The following is a 24,444-nucleotide window of genomic DNA, read 5'->3' as shown; positions in this document are numbered from 1 at the left end:
TGCTGTTGTCCACCCAAGGAACGCATCGTCATCCAATATTGTTACTGCTGTATCAATAGTTTTGAGAAATTTGGTTGAAATCGATCTCCTCACAACTACTCCCATTTGCTTGTAATGCAACAGCGTGATAGATCGCATCAAATCACCCACCAAAATGAAGTCGCCTGTTCGAAAAAGAACATTAATCTAGTTTACCATTGGTTCTACAATATAATGCCAACACGATATTACAATGGCTACATTCATGTCGCAAATCCTTATCATACTATCGTACGGTTGAATTGATGTTAGCCAATACTCGGCCATTGAACTCAACATGATTACCTTCTCGCTTAACTAACAATGAGGGCATGCGCTAAAGAAACAGCCGAGAACCAATTGGAGAGCGGATGGTTGCTGAACAGTCCCCCGCACAAAAGTTGACCGGAAGTTAGTGACGAAACCTGTGAAATAACAAACATTGGCGCCAACCGCTGGATGTAGGATCCTTCTTTGAAGAACTGCTGATTACTGGGAATGTTTTTAAGCAAGTTCATCATCAGAAATAAACAATCCTCCACGACAATTCCACCATCTGCGCATCCTTCCTCCTTGATAACATCAAACAATCGATCAAAAGCATTTTCAAAAGCTACAATTTTTTGGATGTTTGCGTTTCCTTTGGTAAGCTGTATCAACAGTAGCAATACATCATTTCTAATAACTTCTCGGCTGTCAACCAGCAAATCCATCAACTTGGAAACGTCCATTGGGCTAACAAGTTTCTGACCCAAATTTCGTTGTTTCATACAGTTTTGGCACCACTTTGCAGCGCCCCAGGTTCCTGAGAACCCAGCACTGACTGCAAACCACTTTTTATAAAGTTCATCAGCGAATATTTACTACTGTCAGGAGGAAATTAAATATTTTTTCATAGAAACAGACAGTTTTCGCTGCCAATTGTTGATGTGATAAGAAACTTACACGCAAGGTGCTATACTATAGGTGGACCGCAATGTCAAAATTGCTGTTCGGCCATTGCTCGTGAAAAAACAAATTTGTTTACAAAACATATCATATCTTTTGGTGACAAATGCATTCGTCGGCAAAATAGCTGCTCGCGCTTTACTGTAGGTAGGTAATTTTCTGGATTTTTTCGTATAACAATTTCTCATAATTGCTTCTACTTTTTCAGATATCTACAATCAGCGGTCGAATTAAAAACAGTGCAGAAGGATGTTTTGAGTATGTTTTAGCTTCTAGCCGCGCAATCAATGCTTTTTTTCCAAGCAAGATGTACTTCTGTTTGGATCCTATCGGCGGGGAAAAAAGTACTTACGGCGACGGTGACAAGAAATAGCGCTGATTGCGAGATTACCAGATCCAGAAGATCCGGAAGGGCTGTTACAAGTAATTGGTTTTGCTAGAGCAAAAGGAGGTTGACAATGATTGCAACAGGTTCGTGTTTATTTTTCAAATTAGTGGACTTTTGTGTTGCTAATATATTACAGGTGAAATAAACTGTTGGAATCACGACTATCGATCACGCCAGAAGATCCGGAAAGAGTTGTTGAAAGTAATTGGCCACAGAAAAGTATCCATTTATGAAGTCTATCTCCATCTCGGGGGAAAGTGTGGTAAACAATGTCCGGGTTGTTTTTCGTTATGCGGACCTTGTTTCCGCATCCTTTTACTGCACAATAATACGGCATCTGAAGAAAATAAGATATTCACAATATAATTTTGGCATGATAGAGAACCGCGATATGAACGATTATCTGTGGAGGAGTTGGACAACAGATTTCTTAGACTTATAGCACTTTAATCACACTCACAAGCTCTTCAAATCCTCACTGTCCCCCAAAACTATTGAATAATATGTAATATAAATACCTTATTGCAGCTCTAGTACACTATTTTTCACGAATATATATTTGCTTATTTCTTTCTTCAGTTGTTTTCCTCAGCGAGTTGATATGAAACCATAACGACACAACCAAACAAAAAGTAAACAATGCAGAAAGCTACGTCTCGCAACTCGTCACAAGTATTGTCATGAAAGTGTCAAGAACGAAACACCTATAGTTTAGCATCTTGCTTACACGTCAATAATTTCGGCACTGTTTTGACACTTGCAAAAGTGATGTGGTTTCAAGAAGGTGTATTGGTATTTTGGGATTGGTATTCTGTACGGTTCGTTCCTTCGGTTGTTGGTAGGGATGTCAGATTTCATTTTCGTTACAGACCATTTTGTAGTCACATACTTTTTCAAATTCTAGGAAAATACATAAAATATTTCGTTACCGCAGTTTGCAAACAAAGCAATAGATTACTATGTTAAATATGCGATATGGTAACAGAACGACCGAAAAGAAAATCCATGATTATCCAATAAATTAATTATTTATAGCTTTTGCTTGATCGTAACAAGAAACAATTGTTAAACTCCGATCCTATATTGTTGAAAAATAACATTTCATTTTTAGTATCTAAAAACTAATTAAGAATCAGTAACTATTAATTTTATGTTTCATCAACTTCAAAATCACACCAAAGTCATTTTTCACATAATGTAAGATACAATAACGAGATAAAAAAACAGTGCAAAGCAGGCTAGTGCCATTTTCCAAGTTTTGATTCAATCGAAGCAAGCATTGTGTTGATGCAAACATTTTCTCCACTGAGGATTATAATTATCAAGAGAGAAGCAGTTATAATCCCATCACCACACAAAATGAAGCGAGGTACCGTTACATCGAGGATTCCAGTCAGCTTGAGGGTTCCAACGCGTTCTTGGGCCAACCGCGAACCAGGAAGTTATGAAAGACGTAGTGGAAAACCACAGAATGAAGATATCAAGGTAGGAAAAAATATTTCTGAGTGTGTACAGTGTTAACAAAACTTTTATTTACAGCCAATTCGGATCCAGATGCATCAAAACGAAGTGATGATCGAGGATGAAGTTCCTCCGCCACTGGTGCCCAGTGAAACAATTTTTGTCGATGATGATGAAGATTTGTACTACTGGGAACCAGTAGATGCAACGGAGTTGGAATATATGATTGTCCAGAACAGGAATCTTATAGGAGAACTTCGGAGGATGGAAGCGGAAAATATAAAATTGCGGCAGGAAAATCGACGACTGAAAGCTGAGAAAGAGGTAAGGTTTCTAAAGAGATGTTGTTTTAAATTTATAATCCTTATGGTAGGCGAGGTGGCGCAGTCGCTTTTCCCTTAAAGCATATATGGATCGGATGACAGAGTTATTAGTTGTTAAATATTTATTGTGTGATTTTTTGTTGTTGTTGCGAGTTCTATTGTACATATTGGTTTCGTTTTTTGTTGCATTCATTTTTTTATATCTTTCTATATACTGTAGCGGATTTATTTTATTGTTACCAGTTTATTATTTTTTCCATAAGGAACATTTGATCTTTGGATGATTTCATTCTATTTATTTATTGTTATTGTCGTATTACATTTTCTGTAGTTTTGTTTTATTCCACATGCATTTATTTTTTATATCTTTCTATATACTGTTGCGGATTTGATTTATTATTACCAGTTCATATTTTATTTATTTATTTTTTCGTTTTTTCGTTTAAAATATTACTAATATTTCTTTCTCTTGTTTCTTTCTGAGTTTCTGAGAGCCTTATTGGCTAGGGTTGCCCTTTTCGGATGACTCAGCTATCAACAAATGACAGACAGGATATGTGACATGAGTATTTATTTCAAAGTTATATGATTTACAAATTTGTAACATTATTATTTATTTCTCACAGATGATGGACCAAGCGAGCGATTTCCTTTCCAATGATAGATGATAGATGATCCAGGCGAATCCTACAGAGCGTGTATTTTTGGACAATGACACTTTTTTGAAATTTTGTTTCTAACTTTTGTTGTTCAATAAATGAATTGTTAATTTGAAATAAACTTCTTTAATATGTAATTTATACTGTTTCATTAAATTTTTTCCCATTTATCCATATCGTTTCTCCATGCTATGCAATAGTTTTATGATTGAACGCTTGTATAATAGAAAGAAAAAAGTTATAGGAGGTTATGTCCAAGATACGACCGCATTGTTGACGTAGAACTACGTTGTTATTTTTTTAAGTCGCTCGTTTATCACCCTTATTCTGATTTTCGAACGAATAGGATTTTTTTGTTATTCTTTATTTGAGAGGTTTTCAGCCTCCTGGGCTGGTTCGCCTCTTTATCGACGGCATTGCCGCAAGGTTTCGTTGGGAACAGATTGCACATAAAATTATCACATAAAAATTGGACGTAAAAATTAAACACATAAAAATCCTTTTGCGAAACATAACTTAACGAAGAACTTGCTGTTTGCTTGTTGGACCAGATGGCAAGGATGTCCTCGACCCATGGCTCCAGGCCAGTGGAGAGGAATCCGTGCCGTTGAAGATGCCGAAGCGTTCTTATTCCCCTTCATCGTGGAGGGGAAGGAACAAGGATCTTCTTGTCTGATCCATTGTTCAGACGCTAGATCTTAAAAAATAGTTCTGCATCTTTTAGGTAGCAGACAAGCGGTGCTACTCTTGCTGGATCGTCCCTTAAGATGTCTCTTACACTCCCGCTGATTCCATGAAGGTTTCGCAGATCATCAAATTTCGGGCAACCACACAAGAAGTATTCGCGGAGTTGTGGATTTGGTAGAGGTCGCAGAGTAGATGGGAGGGTTCTCTATTGAATCCGTGTGAGACCGAGCAGTGACCGGTCCTCAGTCTGGACAGGATTCGTTGTTCTCTCATTCCTTTAACATCGTCAAACCTGATAATAGTGCCCTTGACTTTTCTGAGGAACTGCCTCCTCTCTGCGAACCACCTTTCGGTCCAAAAGGTGCGGAAAGAGTTGGAGATCCACAACTTCACATCGTCAAGCGGCACATCCCGAATGAAGAACGGTCTTGTGTGACCGATTCCGGCAAACCGGTCGGCCGCTTCGATGCCGTTGTGTCCGGGGACCCACATGAGCACAGTGTCGGGCAATATATACTTCCTGATGGCCTGTACCCATGGATGTTTGGACCTGGTCGCACCGATGGCATCAATGGCGCTTGCCGAATCGGAGACGACCAACAACGGCTTGGAAGATGAAGTTGTAGTTGCCTCGATGATGCCGACCACTTCGGCCGAGAAGACCTGGCAGATGTCCGCGAGTTTCTTGCTGGAAATCAGACTATTCTTATTATCGCTCACCCCAAATCCAACTCCCGATGGTCCTTTTGAGCCGTCCGAGTATCTGATCTCGTGGAGACGGTATTTTTCCGCTATGATGGCCTTGAAATATTCTAGCAGACCGATCGAGCACGCCCCGGCTCGAAAGTTGTCCCGAATACCGTTCTCGACGAGAACAGTTGGGAACCTCCAGTCGTTCGCACCAAACCAGGATTGTTTTGCCACCGGGGGGAGGTTGGGATGCGCCAAACGCTGCAGGATCGTGTTGCTAAGGGCGGTTAGGTGGGTCTCCCCTCTACCGCTAGTTTTTGACAAGAAACTGGCAGTCCTGACTACGATCGCCGAGTCTGTGATTAGATCGAAAGGAGGTTCTCCAATTTTAGCGCAGACAGAGGCAGCTGGTGTTGATGGCAGGAGACCGGAGACAGTCAGTAGTGCTTTGTTGTAAATCGGTGCCAGAGATTTTGGGAGCTTGTCTCCAGCCAAACACGTCAGTTCAAGGCCATAGGTGAGGCGGCTGCTGATGATGGCTTTGGCCACCTGTAGCCGGATATTTCTGTTGTTGCTTCGGTGCGGTTTGAAAATGGTTTTCATTAGATTCAACCGGGTGGCACAGCTGTTCTTAACTTCCTCGAAATGGCGGAGGAAGTTACGTTTGTGGTCAACAAACACTCCAAGGATCTTTAGCGTTTTCCGGCGGGGAATGTTGTTTTTGTATAGCTTGACCCTGGAGTTGGGACCCTGATGTCTGTCGCTGCAAATCACCATATGGTCGCTCTTCTGCGCTGAAAGTCTAAATCCTCTCTCGGCCGCCCACCGGCCGATGGCATTGGTAGCTGCCTGTATTCTGATGCGTGGAATCCTATGGGTGTCACTCACTGCCATCAAAAGAGTGTGTAGACAAACACGAAGACTCTCCCAGGCAGGACCTGGAACAGGCTACTCATGGAGACGAGAAAGAGGGTGACGACAAGGACAGAACCTTGAGGTACTCCTGTTTCCTTTTGGAAAGCTCGGGAGCTGATGTTACCAATTTGACCTCAAAGGTTCGGCGTGTGGCGAAGTTCCTGATGAAGTGCAGTAATTTCCCGTCAACGCCCCAATCTGCCAGAGTTTTCAGCACTAACGGGATCCATGTTCTGTTGTATGCCTTTTCCAGATCCAGTGCTACCATCTCCATGTGCTGACGGTTCCTGTTGGCTTCGGCTATCACGTCTCCGAGGGTCGCGTTGTTGTTGTTGGCCACATACCTGGTCGGAAGGCGAACTGTTGATAGTGCAATTTTCTATTTTCCGTTAGAAAGGTGACCAGGCGTCTATTCGTCATTCTTTCCAGGATCTTGGATGAACAGGAGGTTAAGGAAATTGGACAGTAGCCTTTCACGTTGTTGCTGCTTTGACCGACCTTAGGTATAGGTATTTCTAGGCTGTGTCTCCAACCCTCGGGAAATTCGTGTGTATTCCATGTTTCAGCATCTTGTAGCCGATACCGTCAGGGCCAGTTGACTTTTTGCGGAACATAGGGCGACAGAAAGTTCCTCGATGATGAAGTTCCGATTTAGAGGATTATTAGGATGACTCACAGGGACCACAAAGTTGCTGACCGAAGTGATACCCGCACCCTGTCGACGGATGAAATCGGGCTCATATTCGGAGATCGAGGACAATCCCGCGAAATATTCACCGAGCGTGTTCGAAGTATCAACCGGATCGCTGCAGGTTGGAGACACAGCCTAGTAATACCTTGACGAATGGGGTTGTGTGACCTTCTCTTCCCATTTAGTGCGTTTACTTTGCGCCAAAGATCCGCAGAGGACTGGTTTTCGTTGATAGACTCTAGAAAACCAGTCCAACTGTCTAACTTCACCTTCCGGATTAACCGCCGTACTCTGATATGTTGCGCTCGATACCTGTTCATGGCAACTTCCTTCATTGGGTCTCCTGCTGGTAGTCGTTTGGCCGTACGCAGAAACTTTCTCCGCTTCTTGACCTCCCCTTTGATGTCCTCGGACCATCAATGCAGCGCTTTCTTCCCCGGAGTGGTTTTCGTTCTTGGGATGAAGGCTTCGGCCGCCTCCATAATGATTTTGTTGAAAATGGCAAAGGTGGTTGGGTTGTCTCTATATATCAAGAAGTCGGAAGATGTTTGAAAAGCTGTCCAGTCAGCTCTTTCGAAGATCCATCTTGGTCTGCGAGTTGCGAGCGGCGGCGGGCCGTTGAAGCTGATGGTTATCGGGTGATGGTCACTGCCATGAATGTCGTCGGCTTTGTTCCACCCTAACCTATCCACCAAGTTGAGATTAGCTGCTGAAATATCAAAGGCTGTGTTGCTCGTACCTCTACGGAAAGTGTCAGTGCCGTCATTTAAGACCGAGAGCTCCATCACCTCCAAGAGGTAGGCGATGATATTCCCTCTGACATTTGGTGTTTGAATTCCCCAGTTGCGGTGATGAGCATTGAAGTCCCCCAAGATGATTTTTGGGTCCTCCAAGCTTGCTAACGCCTCAAGCAGCTTCCGTCGTAGTTCCGGGATTATGCCTCATGGCAGGTATATACAAATGATGGTCACCGGAATCGGGGCCTCGATTTGGACGGCTATTATTGGCAGGTCAGTGGATATTTGTTTTTCGCAAATGGAGAATGTTTCTCCGGACACCCAAAGCAACAGAGTGTTGCAAAACGGAGCCCCGCTTAGTGTGCCAGTGGAATTTAACCCCGACAATTTTCTGTATGTTTGTTGGGGAAACTCGATTTATCTCTTGGAGTGCGATGATGGACGGACATAACTCTCGGTCAAGGGTCTCCAGTTCTCCCAAGTTGTTGTACAGTCCATTGATGTTCCATTGCAGAGCGAGGTTGGTGGATGTGTTGGTGGACATACTTTCCTGGTGATGGGCGGTGTGGTGGGGAATCAGATATGTAGTGGTACTGGATGTGATGATTCCCGGTGGAACTCCACCGACGATAACAGGTTGGACAGCCATTCCACTCGGAAGCAGCCGAGGAAAGATGGTGAGGTTCATTTGGGGAGCTTAAACTCCCGGCCATAGCTTGCGTGGGATCTCCTCGGCTACGTCTCCATGCATCATAGATATTGGCATCGGACCTCGCTTCGGCTGGCATAGGCGAGACAGGCCTGGCATGAGCTTCAAGTGGAATGGTTGTGGCGGCCGGCTTAGCCCTGGCGGCGAGACGAGCGGATCTTCGGCGGATTGGGACATCAACTGTGGATGGTGTTGTGTCGGCAGCTGGAAGGATCGCAATGGCAACGATATGTGGTATTGTCGAACGAGACAGCGGTGTTCGGGAACTGGGAGTAGAATTCTAAACCAGCGTTCGTTCACTTGACCCGACGGCGGAAAAAAACGGTTCGGCGTCACTGCAATCCTCTGCGCTACTTTGTGATTTGGCGATGGATACTTCGGTGGTAATGACACAGGGTAAGGGAAGTTGCACAATGTCGGAAGAAGAAACTCCAGTGAAATCGATCGTGGAACGAGATTCCACTGATTCCACTCTTGTGCGTCCCGAGATCTGAAGCAGTTCCCACGCAGTCCTTCGGGGAATAGACGTTACCGCCCATGTGCGTCCCAATTTGTGGTGCTGGTCCCACGTGGTCCTTCAGGGAACAGGTGTTGCCACCCTTGTGCGTCCCGAGTTCAGGTACAATTCCCACGTAGTTCGTCGGGGAATAGGTGTTGCCACCCTTACCGGAGAGCTGATTGGTGGAGTAGTGGTTGGCGACAGGTGAGGTAAGAGTTGGACGAAACACTATTTGGGCTGACGGTCCTTACCACTAGTCGGCGGAGGGTATTGAGAGTCTGATCGCTGATTGGGTCGAGTGTTATCTGGAGGCAAGGCGGGTTGCTTGCCTACTGTTGACGATCTCTGACGAATGTTCTTCGGTGGTTGTATAAGCGGGGATTCGGGTTTTCTTTTATTCGAGGGTGTTGCATTTGTAGTTCGATCTCCAGGCTGGTAAGCTGGTAAGAAGTACTGGTGTAGACGGAGATTGTGTTTTCATAAGCGTGTCATCTAGTTCGATGGATTCTATGTCGGAGTCGGAGTAGATGACCAAGCTGGAGTTTTGTGGTATTATACTTGTGGATTTGGCCGGTCGGGAGGATGTAGGGGTGTTGAACAAGGAGGAAGGTCTGGAATGGGTGTCTTTTGTTACCCCGGATGTTTCGGCACTTTTTGTTTGGGGCAATAATGACCTGGCTCTAGATATCTTCTTCTGTTGCAGAGTGATGATTTTGTCCTTCTGGGTCAATCGTTACTCCATGGCCGCTAGTGTGTTGGCCATCTGATCGATTTTATCCACCAGAGACTTGATCATCTCCGTGTTTTTTAACGCCTCGATGCGTTGTAACTCCATTGAAGCGGCCATGTTCGCGATGGTAAGATCTTTTTCTTCTATTTTTTTCACCAGGTCATTTATTCTTCGATCCAGGACTGCCTCCTTCCGCTGGAATCATATGGGTTACGGAACAATTCCCACAGGTTGGCGTGTTTTGTCTACACTTTGTTTTTGTGTGACCAAATGCCCAGCAATTAAAGCATTGCATGGGCGACGGGTAATACGGCCTCGTTCTTACTCGCAGATAGCCAAAATAGATTAATTCAGGTGTACATGTACCATTAACTGTCAGGATTAACGCAGGAGTGTTTTCTATCGCGTCTGGACCGGTCCGTCGTTTGAGTCTGCTAGTCGCTGTCACTTTTTGGTCTTTGAGGCAGTCCACAATGTCCTCCTCCGACATATTAATTGTTTGTGCGCAACTAACAACACACTTGGTGCTGTTCAAGTGTTTTTGGTAGGTGACCTTGACGTTTGTACCATCAGATAATTGTGTCAGCTGTGACAGAGCATCCGCTTTTTTTATTACGAACTTTAAGGGCATAAGCCCTCGATTTCTTTAACACAGCTCTCAATAGATTTGCGAATGAGAAAAGGGGCGGGGGGAGATTCTTATCTTTACCGTCATCGCCAACACCAGTAATGCGCAGTACAATAAGCTCACCGTGTTCACCAGCCGGATCCATATGTTCTGGTAACGTTGCTCCTGAATAACTGCCTTGAATATTACGGTAGTTCGCACCGCCTTTATGGCCCCACACCGTAGGTGCGGAGCCGGGGACGTCCACCATGGCGGCGGCCCAGCGGCTACTCAATCACTGCCAGACACCACTAAAATGTTTTTTTATCATCACGCACTGCGAGGGAGGCTCGACCCCTACCCGATGACCGGTACGTCTGCCTCGTGATCTTACCGTGCTGCAGCTAGTATTCCTCGACATTACAAATGGTCTTTCAGTTCACGGTTGAGTTCAAGAAAGGCATCGCGCTGCAGGATCAGCTTGAGCGAAAGAAGCTGTCGAATAAGAATAAGTAATATGATCGCATTCCAAGATCAACTAACCTATTTATTAATTCGTAAGGTCGACATTTCTCCAGAATATGATTTGACACTTGATAGTGTCAAGTCCGATGAGAAGTTACAAACGCTAGGAAATATCCAACCTTATAGGTATACCTGATCACTATATTTCATTCAAATTGTATCTCATAACATATTTCAATATTCTTCTTACAGTGAATACAAGGGAGCGTCAGCAGTGCAATCAGGTTGATATCTACCGACTCAAAGAGCATCAAATCCAAACACGCATCACGATTCGATCAACATCCCCGCTCTTGCCCTGAATGTTCCACGTTTCTTCCCAAAAATAATAAAGTTTTGATAAAACTCATAGATAATTTTGAGAAATCCGTCGTTCATGACTATTCGAATTCAAATAATGTGTAGTAAACAATACGTTTACTGGAATTTCTTTATTATCCTACAAACATGAAATTATTTTTCGCAACTATAGCAACAACTGATAGCATTCATTCAATAATCATAACCAACACTGGACATCCTGATGTGTCCATGTTAGGTCTTCTACAATCTTGATTTTATCATCTACGGCCGCTTCCTTCTTAGTTCCATCCCCGTCGATCTGCAATCCCAATGCATCGTATATATTTCCCGAGTTAAATCCAGAAAACTATCCACTATCCACTATCCATCCTCCATCAATAAATCCCTCGCAACGTTCCGTTTCCATTTCGGTATGGAAACTACGCCAATACGAATAATCAGTCTTACCAACAGATTTGATTGTATCAAACTTTCCCGTAACTTTCGAAGAAATTCATAATAATCGAGTGTTATTTGTGATCAGACCGTGCCAAATAGCACACAGCCCGTTGTCGGCGTCGTTCGCTCACCAATGTTTTGCATCACGAGCGAACCATGGCATGAATTGAGGAACCTCTGGCATTTGCTATCGTTCGTCGCCCGTTGTTGTGGTCCTTAAAAAAAATACAAAAAGTGTTCTTATGATAAACAGAGCTACGGAAATCCTACTTACCCATCTTTTAGGCAAACAAATAGATACTTGCTGTTGTCCACCCAAGGAACGCATCGTCATCCAATATTGTTACTGCTGTATCAATAGTTTTGAGAAATTTGGTTGAAATCGATCTCCCCACAACTACTCCCATTTGCTTGTAATGCAACAGCGTGATAGATCGCATCAAATCACCCACCAAAATGAAGTCGCCTGTTCGAAAAAGAACATTAATCTAGTTTACCATTGGTTCTACAATATAATGCCAACACGATATTACAATGGCTACATTCATGTCGCAAATCCTTATCATACTATCGTACGGTTGAATTGAAGTTAGCCAATACTCGGCCATTGAACTCAACATGATTACCTTCTCGCTTAACTAACAATGAGGGCATGCGCTAAAGAAACAGCCGAGAACCAATTGGAGAGCGGATGGTTGCTGAACAGTCCCACGCACAAAAGTTGACCGGAAGTTAGTGACGAAACCTGTGAAATAACAAACATTGGCGCCAACCGCTGGATGTAGGATCCTTCTTTGAAGAACTGCTGATTACTGGGAATGTTTTTAAGCAAGTTCATCATCAGAAATAAACAATCCTCCACGACAATTCCACCATCTGCGCATCCTTCCTCCTTGATAACATCAAACAATCGATCAAAAGCATTTTCAAAAGCTACAATTTTTTGGATGTTTGCGTTTCCTTTGGTAAGCTGTATCAACAGTAGCAATACATCATTTCTAATAACTTCTCGGCTGTCAACCAGCAAATCCATCAACTTGGAAACGTCCATTGGGCTAACAAGAACGATTTCCTGTATGTCCTTCGTTTTGTTCGCTAACAAACTGGTCAACAACTTAATAGCCGACCAGCGAACCCAAAAATCGTACTCTTCCAGACAATTCAAAATCAAGCTCACATTCTCGTTCGACTTGAGGAACATCTCCGTAAATTGTTCTCCTATGTTGACCGTCACGCTTGGGTTGTCCGGGTTGTCTTCTTCGAACTGTTCCTGAGAAGTGATATGACAGAGGGTGTCCAAGCAGTACCCAATTATCTCCGGATCGGCTCTATCCATTTCCATGACTTGGAGAAGAGCGTGCATACCTTGGGCTCCCACTTCCATGCGATATTTTTTTCGAAAGAGCCCTGAGCGCTCTGCAAGCATCGCGGCGATCCTCGAGTAGTGTCGAAGCACTCACTTGTTCTACCTGTTCCAGAGGGGCATAATAATTTAAAAGGTTTAGAATGAATTTCTGACCCAAATTTCGTTGTTTCATACAGTTTTGGCACCACTTTGCAGCGCCCCAGGTTCCTGAGAACCCAGCACTGACTGCAAACCACTTTTTATAAAGTTCATCAGCGAATATTTACTACTGTCAGGAGGAAATTAAATATTTTTTCATAGAAACAGACAGTTTTCGCTGCCAATTGTTGATGTGATAAGAAACTTACACGTCAATAATTTCGGCACTGTTTTGACACTTGCAAAAGTGATGTGGTTTCAAGGTGTATTGGTATTTTGGGATTGGTATTCTGTACGGTTCGTTCCTTCGGTTGTTGGTAGGGATGTCAGATTTCATTTTCGTTACAGACCATTTTGTAGTCACATACTTTTTCAAATTCTAGGAAAATACATAAAATATTTCGTTACCGCAGTTTGAAAACAAAGCAATAGATTACTATGTTAAATATGCGATATGGTAACAGAACGACCGAAAAGAAAATCCATGATTATCCAATAAATTAATTATTTATAGCTTTTGCTTGATCGTAACAAGAAACAATTGTTAAACTCCGATCCTATATTGTTGAAAAATAACATTTCATTTTTAGTATCTAAAAACTAATTAAGAATCAGTAACTATTAATTTTATGTTTCATCAACCTCAAAATCACACCAAAGTCATTTTTCACATAATGTAAGATACAATAACGAGATAAAAAAAAACAGTGCAAAGCAGGCTAGTGCCATTTTCCAAGTTTTGATTCAATCGAAGCAAGCATTGTGTTGATGCAAACATTTTCTCCACTGAGGATTATAATTATCAAGAGAGAAGCAGTTATAATCCCATCACCACACAAAATGAAGCGAGGTACCGTTACATCGAGGATTCCAGTCAGCTTGAGGGTTCCAACGCGTTCTTGGGCCAACCGCGAACCAGGAAGTTATGAAAGACGTAGTGGAAAACCACAGAATGAAGATATCAAGGTAGGAAAAAATATTTCTGAGTGTGTACAGTGTTAACAAAACTTTTATTTACAGCCAATTCGGATCCAGATGCATCAAAACGAAGTGATGATCGAGGATGAAGTTCCTCCGCCACTGGTGCCCAGTGAAACAATTTTTGTCGATGATGATGAAGATTTGTACTACTGGGAACCAGTAGATGCAACGGAGTTGGAATATATGATTGTCCAGAACAGGAATCTTATAGGAGAACTTCGGAGGATGGAAGCGGAAAATATAAAATTGCGGCAGGAAAATCGACGACTGAAAGCTGAGAAAGAGGTAAAGTTTCTAAAGCGATGTTGTTTTAAATTTATAATCCTTATGGTAGGCGAGGTGGCGCAGTCGCTTTTCCCTTAAAGCATATATGGATCGGATGACAGAGTTATTAGTTGTTAAATATTTATTGTTTGATTTTTTGTTGTTGTTGCGAGTTCTATTGTACATATTGGTTTCGTTTTTTGTTGCATTCATTTTTTTATATCTTTCTATATACTGTAGCGGATTTATTTTATTGTTACCAGTTTATTATTTTTTCCATAAGGAACATTTGATCTTTGGATGATTTCATTCTATTTATTTATTGTTATTGTCGTATTACATTTTCTGTAGTTTTGTTTTATTCCACATGCATTTAGTTTTTATATCTTTCTATATACTGTTGCGGATTTGATTTATTATTACCAGTTCATATTTTATTTATTTATTTTTTCGTTTTTTCGTTTAAAATATTACTAATATTTCTTTCTCTTGTTTCTTTCTGAGTTTCTGAGAGCCTTATTGGCTAGGGTTGCCCTTTTCGGATGACTCAGCTATCAACAAATGACAGACAGGATATGTGACATGAGTATTTATTTCAAAGTTATATGATTTACAAATTTGTAACATTATTATTTATTTCTCACAGATGATGGACCAAGCGAGCGATTTCCTTTCCAATGATAGATGATAGATGATCCAGGCGAATCCTACAGAGCGTGTATTTTTGGACAATGACACTTTTTTGAAATTTTGTTTCTAACTTTTGTTGTTCAATAAATGAATTGTTAATTTGAAATAAACTTCTTTAATATGTAATTTATACTGTTTCATTAAATTTTTTCCCATTTATCCATATCGTTTCTCCATGCTATGCAATAGTTTTATGATTGAACGCTTGTATAATAGAAAGAAAAAAGTTATAGGAGGTTATGTCCAAGATACGACCGCATTGTTGACGTAGAACTACGTTGTTATTTTTTTAAGTCGCTCGTTTATCACCCTTATTCTGATTTTCGAACGAATAGGATTTTTTTGTTATTCTTTATTTGAGAGGTTTTCAGCCTCCTGGGCTGGTTCGCCTCTTTATCGACGGCATTGCCGCAAGGTTTCGTTGGGAACAGATTGCACATAAAATTATCACATAAAAATTGGACGTAAAAATTAAACACATAAAAATCCTTTTGCGAAACATAACTTAACGAAGAACTTGCTGTTTGCTTGTTGGACCAGATGGCAAGGATGTCCTCGACCCATGGCTCCAGGCCAGTGGAGAGGAATCCGTGCCGTTGAAGATGCCGAAGCGTTCTTATTCCCCTTCATCGTGGAGGGGAAGGAACAAGGATCTTCTTGTCTGATCCATTGTTCAGACGCTAGATCTTAAAAAATAGTTCTGCATCTTTTAGGTAGCAGACAAGCGGTGCTACTCTTGCTGGATCGTCCCTTAAGATGTCTCTTACACTCCCGCTGATTCCATGAAGGTTTCGCAGATCATCAAATTTCGGGCAACCACACAAGAAGTGTTCGCGGAGTTGTGGATTTGGTAGAGGTCGCAGAGTAGATGGGAGGGTCCTCTATTGAATCCGTGTGAGACCGAGCAGTGACCGGTCCTCAGTCTGGACAGGATTCGTTGTTCTCTCATTCCTTTAACATCGTCAAACCTGATAATAGTGCCCTTGACTTTTCTGAGGAACTGCCTCCTCTCTGCGAACCACCTTTCGGTCCAAAAGGTGCGGAAAGAGTTGGAGATCCACAACTTCACATCGTCAAGCGGCACATCCCGAATGAAGAACGGTCTTGTGTGACCGATTCCGGCAAACCGGTCAGCCGCTTCATTCCCTGCGATGCCGTTGTGTCCGGGGACCCACATGAGCACAGTGTCGGGCAATATATACTTCCTGATGGCCTGTACCCATGGATGTTTGGACCTGGTCGCACCGATGGCATCAATGGCGCTTGCCGAATCGGAGACGACCAACAACGGCTTGGAAGATGAAGTTGTAGTTGCCTCGATGATGCCGACCACTTCGGACGAGAAGACCTGGCAGATGTCCGCGAGTTTCTTGCTGGAAATCAGACTATTCTTATTATCGCTCACCCCAAATCCAACTCCCGATGGTCCTTTTGAGCCGTCCGAGTATCTGATCTCGTGGAGACGGTATTTTTCCGATATGATGGCCTTGAAATATTCTAGCAGACCGATCGAGCACGCCCCGGCTCGAAAGTTGTCCCGAATACCGTTCTCGACGAGAACAGTTGGGAACCTCCAGTCGTTCGCACCAAACCAGGATTGTTTTGCCACCGGGGGGAGGTTGGGATGCGCCAAACGCTGTAGGATCGTGTTGCTAAGGGCGGTTAGGTGGGTCTCCCCTCTACCGCTAGTTTTTGACAAGAAACTGGCAGTCCTGACTACGATCGCCGAGTCTGTGATTAGATCGAAAGGAGGTTCTCCAATTTTAGCGCAGACAGAGGCAGCTGGTGTTGGCAGGAGACCGGAGACAGTCAGTAGTGCTTTGTTGTAAATCGGTGCCAGAGATTTTGGGAGCTTGTCTCCAGCCAAACACGTCAGTTCAAGGCCATAGGTGAGGCGGCTGCTGATGATGGCTTTGGCCACCTGTAGCCGGATATTTCTGTTGTTGCTTCGGTGCGGTTTGAAAATGGTTTTCAATAGATTCAACCGGGTGGCACAGCTGTTCTTAACTTCCTCGAAATGGCGGAGGAAGTTACGTTTGTGGTCAACAAACACTCCAAGGATCTTTAGCGTTTTCCGGCGGGGAATGTTGTTTTTGTATAGCTTGACCCTGGAGTTGGGACCCTGATGTCTGTATGGTCGCTCTTCTGGTCGCTCTTCTGCGCTGAAACTCTAAATCCTCTCTCGGCCGCCCACCGGCCGATGGCATTGGTAGCTGCCTGTATTCTGATGCTTGGAATCCTATGGGTGTCACTCACTGCCATCAAAAGAGTGTCGTCCGCGTAGACAAACACGAATACTCTCCCAGGCAGGACCTGGAACAGGCTACTCATGGCGACGAGAAAGAGGGTGACGACAAGCACAGAACCTTGAGGTACTCCTGTTTCCTTTTGGAAAGCTCGGGAGCTGATGTTACCAATTTTGACCTCAAAGGTTCTCTACATGTGCTGACGGTTCCTGTTGGCTTCGGCTATCACGTCTCCGAGGGTCGCGAAGTTGTTGTTGGTGCCCATACCTGGTCGGAAGGCGAACTGTTGATAGTGCAATTTTCTATTTTCCGTTAGAAAGGTGACCAGGCGCCTATTCGCCATTCTTTCCAGGATCTTGGATGAACAGGAGGTTAAGGAAATTGGACAGTAGCCTTTCACGTTGTTGCTGCTTTGACCGACCTTAGGTATAGGTATTTCTAGGCTGTGTCTCCAACCCTCGGGAAATTCGTGTGTATTCCATGTTTCAGCATCTTGTAGCCGATACCGTCAGGGCTAGTTGACTTTTTGCGGAACATAGGGCGACAGAAAGTTCCGATTTAGAGGATTATTAGGATGACTCACAGGGACCACAAAGTTGCTGACCGAAGTGATACCCGCTCCCTGTCGACGGATGAAATCGGACTCATATTCGGAGATCGAGGACAATCCCGCGAAATATTCACCGAGCGTGTTCGAAGTATCAACCGAATCGCTGCAGGTTGGAGACACAGCCTAGTAATACCTTGACGAATGGGGTTGTGTGACCTTCTCTTCCCATTTAGTGCGTTTACTTTGCGCCAAAGATCCGCAGAGGACTGGTTTTCGTTGATAGACTCTAGAAAACCAGTCCAACTGTATAACTTCACCTTCCGGATTAACCGCCGTACTCTGATATGTTGCGCTCGATACCTGTTCATGGCAACTTCCTTCATTGGGTCTCCTGCTGGTAGTCGTTTGGCCGTACGCAGAAACTTTCTCCGCTTCTTGACCTCCCCTTTGATGTCCTCGGACCATCAATGCAGCGCTTTCTTCCCCGGAGTGGTTTTCGTTCTTGGGATGAAGGCTTCGGCCGCCTCCATAATGATTTTGTTGAAAGTGGCAAAGGTGGTTGGGTTGTCTCTATATATCAAGAAGTCGGAAGATGTTTGAAAAGCTGTCCAGTCAGCTCTTTCGAAGATCCATCTTGGTCTGCGAGTTGCGAGCGGCGGCGGGCCGTTGAAGCTGATGGTTATCGGGTGATGGTCACTGCCATGAATGTCGTCGGCTTTGTTCCACCCTAACCTATCCACCAAGTTGAGATTAGCTGCTGAAATATCAAAGGCTGTGTTGCTCGTACCTCTACGGAAAGTGTCAGTGCCGTCATTTAAGACCGAGAGCTCCATCACCTCCAAGAGGTAGGCGATGATATTCCCTCTGACATTTGGTGTTTGAATTCCCCAGTTGCGGTGATGAGCATTGAAGTCCCCCAAGATGATTTTTGGGTCCTCCAAGCTTGCTAACGCCTCAAGCAGCTTCCGTCGTAGTTCCGGGATTATGCCTCATGGCAGGTATATACAAATGATGGTCACCGGAATCGGGGCCTCGATTTGGACGGCTATTATTGGCAGGTCAGTGGATATTTGTTTTTCGCAAATGGAGAATGTTTCTCCGGACACCCAAAGCAACAGAGTGTTGCAAAACGGAGCCCCGCTTAGTGTGCCAGTGGAATTTAACCCCGACAATTTTCTGTATGTTTGTTGGGGAAACTCGATTTATCTCTTGGAGTGCGATGATGGACGGACATAACTCTCGGTCAAGGGTCTCCAGTTCTCCCAAGTTGTTGTACAGTCCATTGATGTTCCATTGCAGAGCGAGGTTGGTGGATGTGTTGGTGGACATACTTTCCTGGTGATGGGCGGTGTGGTGGGGAATCAGATATGTAGTGGTACTGGATGTGATGATTCCCGGTGGAACTCCACCGACGATAACAGGTTGGACAGCCATTCCACTCGGAAGCAGCCGAGGAAAGATGGTGAGGTTCATTTGGGGAGCTTAAACTCCCGGCCATAGCTTGCGTGGGATCTCCTCGGCTACGTCTCCATGCATCATAGATATTGGCATCGGACCTCGCTTCGGCTGGCATAGGCGAGACAGGCCTGGCATGAGCTTCAAGTGGAATGGTTGTGGCGGCCGGCTTAGCCCTGGCGGCGAGACGAGCGGATCTTCGGCGGATTGGGACATCAACTGTGGATGGTGTTGTGTCGGCAGCTGGAAGGATCGCAATGGCAACGATATGTGGTATTGTCGAACGAGACAGCGGTGCTCGGGAACTGGGAGTAGAATTCTAAACCAGCGTTCGTTCACTTGACCCGACGGCGGAAAAAAACGGTTCGGCGTCACTGCAATCCTCTGCGCTACTTTGTGATTTGGCGATGGATACTTCGGTGGTAATGACACAGGGTAACGGAAGTTGCACAATGTCGGAAGAAGAAACTCCAGTGAAATCGATCGTGGAACGAGATTCCACTGATTCCACTCTTGTGCGTCCCGAGATCTGAAGCAGTTCCCACGCAGTCCTTCGGGGAATAGACGTTACCGCCCTTGTGCGTCCCAATTTGTGGTGCTGGTCCCACGTGGTCCTTCAGGGAACAGGTGTTGCCACCCTTGTGCGTCCCGAGTTCAGGTACAATTCCCACGTAGTTCGTCGGGGAATAGGTGTTGCCACCCTTACCGGAGAGCTGATTGGTGGAGTAGTGGTTGGCGACAGGTGAGGTAAGAGTTGGACGAAACACTATTTGGGCTGACGGTCCTTACCACTAGTCGGCGGTGGGTATTGAGAGTCTGATCGCTGATTGGGTCGAGTGTTATCTGGAGGCAAGGCGGGTTGCTTGCCTACTGTTGACGATCTCTGACAAATGTTCTTCGGTGGTTGTATAAGCGGGGATTCGGGTTTTCTTTTATTCGAGGGTGTTGCATTTGTAGTTCGATCTCCAGGCTGGTAAGCTGGTAAGAAGTACTGGTGTAGACGGAGATTGTGTTTTCATAAGCGTGTCATCTAGTTCGATGGATTCTATGTCGGAGTCGGAGTAGATGACCAAGCTGGAGTTTTGTGGTATTATACTTGTGGATTTGGCCGGTCGGGAGGATGTAGGGGTGTTGAACAAGGAGGAAGGTCTGGAATGGGTGTCTTTTGTTACCCCGGATGTTTCGGCACTTTTTGTTTGGGGCAATAATGACCTGGCTCTAGATATCTTCTTCTGTTGCAGAGTGATGATTTTGTCCTTCTGGGTCAATCGTTACTCCATGGCCGCTAGTGTGTTGGCCATCTGATCGAATTTATCCACCAGAGACTTGATCATCTCCGTGTTTTTTAACGCCTCGATGCGTTGTAACTCCATTGAAGCGGCCATGTTCGCGATGGTAAGATCTTTTTCTTCTATTTTTTTCACCAGGTCATTTATTCTTCGATCCAGGACTGCCTCTTTCCGCTGGAATCACATGGGTTACGGAACAATTCCCACAGGTTGGCGTGTTTTGTCTACACTTTGTTTTTGTGACCAAATGCCCAGCAATTAAAGCATTGCATGGGCGACGGGTAATACGGCCTCGTTCTTACTCGCAGATAGCCAAAATAGATTAATTCAGGTGTACATGTACCATTAACTGTCAGGATTAACGCAGGAGTGTTTTCTATCGCGTCTGGACCGGTCCGTCGTTTGAGTCTTCTAGTCGCTGTCACTTTTTGGTCTTTGAGGCAGTCCACAATGTCCTCCTCCGACATATTAATTGTTTGTGCGCAACTAACAACACACTTGGTGCTGTTCAAGTGTTTTTGGTAGGTGACCTTGACGTTTGTACCATCAGATAATTGTGTCAGCTGTGACAGAGCCTCCGCTTTTTTTATTACGAACTTTAAGGGCATAAGCCCTCGATTTCTTTAACACAGCTCTCAATAGATTTGCGAATGAGAAAAGGGGCGGGGGGAGATTCTTATCTTTACCGTCATCGCCAACACCAGTAATGCGCAGTACAATAAGCTCACCGTGTTCACCAGCCGGATCCATATGTTCTGGTAACGTTGCTCCTGAATAACTGCCTTGAATATTACGGTAGTTCGCACCGCCTTTATGGCCCCACACCGTAGGTGCGGAGCCGGGGACGTCCACCATGGCGGCGGCCCAGCGGCTACTCAATCACTGCCAGACACCACTAAAATGTTTTTTTATCATCACGCACTGCGAGGGAGGCTCGACCCCTACCCGATGACCGGTACGTCTGCCTCGTGATCTTACCGTGCTGCAGCTAGTATTCCTCGACATTACAAATGGTCTTTCAGTTCACGGTTGAGTTCAAGAAAGGCATCGCGCTGCAGGATCAGCTTGAGCGAAAGAAGCTGTCGAATAAGAATAAGTAATATGATCGCATTCCAAGATCAACTAACCTATTTATTAATTCGTAAGGTCGACATTTCTCCAGAATATGATTTGACACTTGATAGTGTCCGATGAGAAGTTACAAACGCTAGGAAATATCCAACCTTATAGGTATACCTGATCACTATATTTCATTCAAATTGTATCTCATAACATATTTCAATATTCTTCTTACAGTGAATACAAGGGAGCGTCAGCAATGCAATCAGGTTGATATCTACCGACTCAAAGAGCATCAAATCCAAACACGCATCACGATTCGATCAACATCCCCGCTCTTGCCCTGAATGTTCCACGTTTCTTCCCAAAAATAATAAAGTTTTGATAAAACTCATAGATAATTTTGAGAAATCCGTCGTTCATGACTATTCGAATTCAAATAATGTGTAGTAAACAATACGTTTACTGGAATTTCTTTATTATCCTACAAACATGAAATTATTTTTCGCAACTATAGCAACAACTGATAGCATTCATTCAATAATCATGACCAACACTGGGTGCACCCGTGGCCGAGTGGTTAGCGTCCCACACTATCATGCCGGGTGTTCGGGTTCGATTCCCGTTCTGGTTGGGGGATTTTTCGTCAAAGAAAATTCTTCCGGCTTGCACTGTGGTCACGCGTATTCTAGAGCTTGCCACTTTAGAGTACATTCAAGGCGTGTTATTCGGCATAGAAATCTCAACCAAGTATTAATGAACGACGTTAGTTAATGAATACGTTGAGACGGCAAAAGTTCCACAGGGAACGTTAACGCCATTCAAGAAGAAGAAGAAGACCAACACTGGACATCCTGATGTGTCCATGTTAGGTCTTCTACAATCTTGATTTTATCATCTACGGCCGCTTCCTTCTTAGTTCCATCCCCGTCGATCTGCAATCCCAATGCATCGTATATATTTCCCGAGTTAAATCCAGAAAACTATCCACTATCCACTATCCATCCTCCATCAATAAATCCCTCGCAACGTTCCGTTTCCATTTCGGTATGGAAACTACGCCAATACGAATAATCAGTCTTACCAACAGATTTGATTGTATCAAACTTTCCCGTAACTTTCGAAGAAATTCATAATAATCGAGTGTTATTTGTGATCAGACCGTGCCAAATAGCACACAGCCCGTTGTCGGCGTCGTTCGCTCACCAATGTTTTGCATCACGAGCGAACCATGGCATGAATTGAGGAACCTCTGGCATTTGCTATCGTTCGTCGCCCGTTGTTGTGGTCCTTAAAAAAAATACAAAAAGTGTTCTTATGATAAACAGAGCTACGGAAATCCTACTTACCCATCTTTTAGGCAAACAAATAGATACTTGCTGTTGTCCACCCAAGGAACGCATCGTCATCCAATATTGTTACTGCTGTATCAATAGTTTTGAGAAATTTGGTTGAAATCGATCTCCTCACAACTACTCCCATTTGCTTGTAATGCAACAGCGTGATAGATCGCATCAAATCACCCACCAAAATGAAGTCGCCTGTTCGAAAAAGAACATTAATCTAGTTTACCATTGGTTCTACAATATAATGCCAACACGATATTACAATGGCTACATTCATGTCGCAAATCCTTATCATACTATCGTACGGTTGAATTGAAGTTAGCCAATACTCGGCCATTGAACTCAACATGATTACCTTCTCGCTTAACTAACAATGAGGGCATGCGCTAAAGAAACAGCCGAGAACCAATTGGAGAGCGGATGGTTGCTGACCAGTCCCACGCACAAAAGTTGACCGGAAGTTAGTGACGAAACCTGTGAAATAACAAACATTGGCGCCAACCGCTGGATGTAGGATCCTTCTTTGAAGAACTGCTGATTACTGGGAATGTTTTTAAGCAAGTTCATCATCAGAAATAAACAATCCTCCACGACAATTCCACCATCTGCGCATCCTTCCTCCTTGATAACATCAAACAATCGATCAAAAGCATTTTCAAAAGCTACAATTTTTTGGATGTTTGCGTTTCCTTTGGTAAGCTGTATCAACAGTAGCAATACATCATTTCTAATAACTTCTCGGCTGTCAACCAGCAAATCCATCAACTTGGAAACGTCCATTGGGCTAACAAGAACGATTTCCTGTATGTCCTTCGTTTTGTTCGCTAACAAACTGGTCAACAACTTAATAGCCGACCAGCGAACCCAAAAATCGTACTCTTCCAGACAATTCAAAATCAAGCTCACATTCTCGTTCGACTTGAGGAACATCTCCGTAAATTGTTCTCCTATGTTGACCGTCACGCTTGGGTTGTCCGGGTTGTCTTCTTCGAACTGTTCCTGAGAAGTGATATGACAGAGGGTGTCCAAGCAGTACCCAATTATCTCCGGATCGGCTCTATCCATTTCCATGACTTGGAGAAGAGCGTGCATACCTTGGGCTCCCACTTCCATGCGATATTTTTTTCGAAAGAGCCCTGAGCGCTCTGCAAGCATCGCGGCGATCCTCGAGTAGTGTCGAAGCACTCACTTGTTCTACCTGTTCCAGAGGGGCATAATAATTTAAAAGGTTTAGAATGAGTTTCTGACCCAAATGTCGTTGTTTCATACAGTTTTGGCACCACTTTGCAGCGCCCCAGGTTCCTGAGAACCCAGCACTGACTGCAAACCACTTTTTATAAAGTTCATCAGCGAATATTTACTACTGTCAGGAGGAAATTAAATATTTTTTCATAGAAACAGACAGTTTTCGCTGCCAATTGTTGATGTGATAAGAAACTTACACGTCAATAATTTCGGCACTGTTTTGACACTTGCAAAAGTGATGTGGTTTCAAGAAGGTGTATTGGTATTTTGGGATTGGTATTCTGTACGGTTCGTTCCTTCGGTTGTTGGTAGGGATGTCAGATTTCATTTTCGTTACAGACCATTTTGTAGTCACATACTTTTTCAAATTCTAGGAAAATACATAAAATATTTCGTTACCGCAGTTTGCAAACAAAGCAATAGATTACTATGTTAAATATGCGATATGGTAACAGAACGACCGAAAAGAAAATCCATGATTATCCAA

The 24,444-nt window shown here is 43.9% G+C and overlaps 2 long non-coding RNA genes across 2 annotated transcripts; one reads left to right on the top strand and one right to left on the bottom strand.

Moving 5' to 3' along the window:
• The first annotated feature begins 973 nt into the window (after positions 1 to 973).
• On the top strand, positions 974 to 2,015 carry LOC129778635 (uncharacterized). The gene is made up of 3 exons (XR_008743471.1): positions 974 to 1,113; positions 1,175 to 1,437; positions 1,491 to 2,015. It is a non-coding gene; the product is annotated as an uncharacterized LOC129778635 (long non-coding RNA).
• Positions 1,429 to 2,074, bottom strand: LOC129778634 (uncharacterized). Its single transcript, XR_008743470.1, has 2 exons — positions 1,873 to 2,074; positions 1,429 to 1,691 (listed from the first exon to the last, which is right to left on the bottom strand). It is a non-coding gene; the product is annotated as an uncharacterized LOC129778634 (long non-coding RNA).
• Between the last annotated feature and the right edge of the window lie 22,370 nt (positions 2,075 to 24,444).

Source organism: Toxorhynchites rutilus, chromosome 3 (assembly GCF_029784135.1).
Source record: "Toxorhynchites rutilus septentrionalis strain SRP chromosome 3, ASM2978413v1, whole genome shotgun sequence".
In the NCBI taxonomy this organism is placed as follows: Eukaryota; Metazoa; Arthropoda; class Insecta; order Diptera; family Culicidae; genus Toxorhynchites; species Toxorhynchites rutilus.
This window is presented reverse-complemented; position numbering and strand designations above follow the sequence as displayed.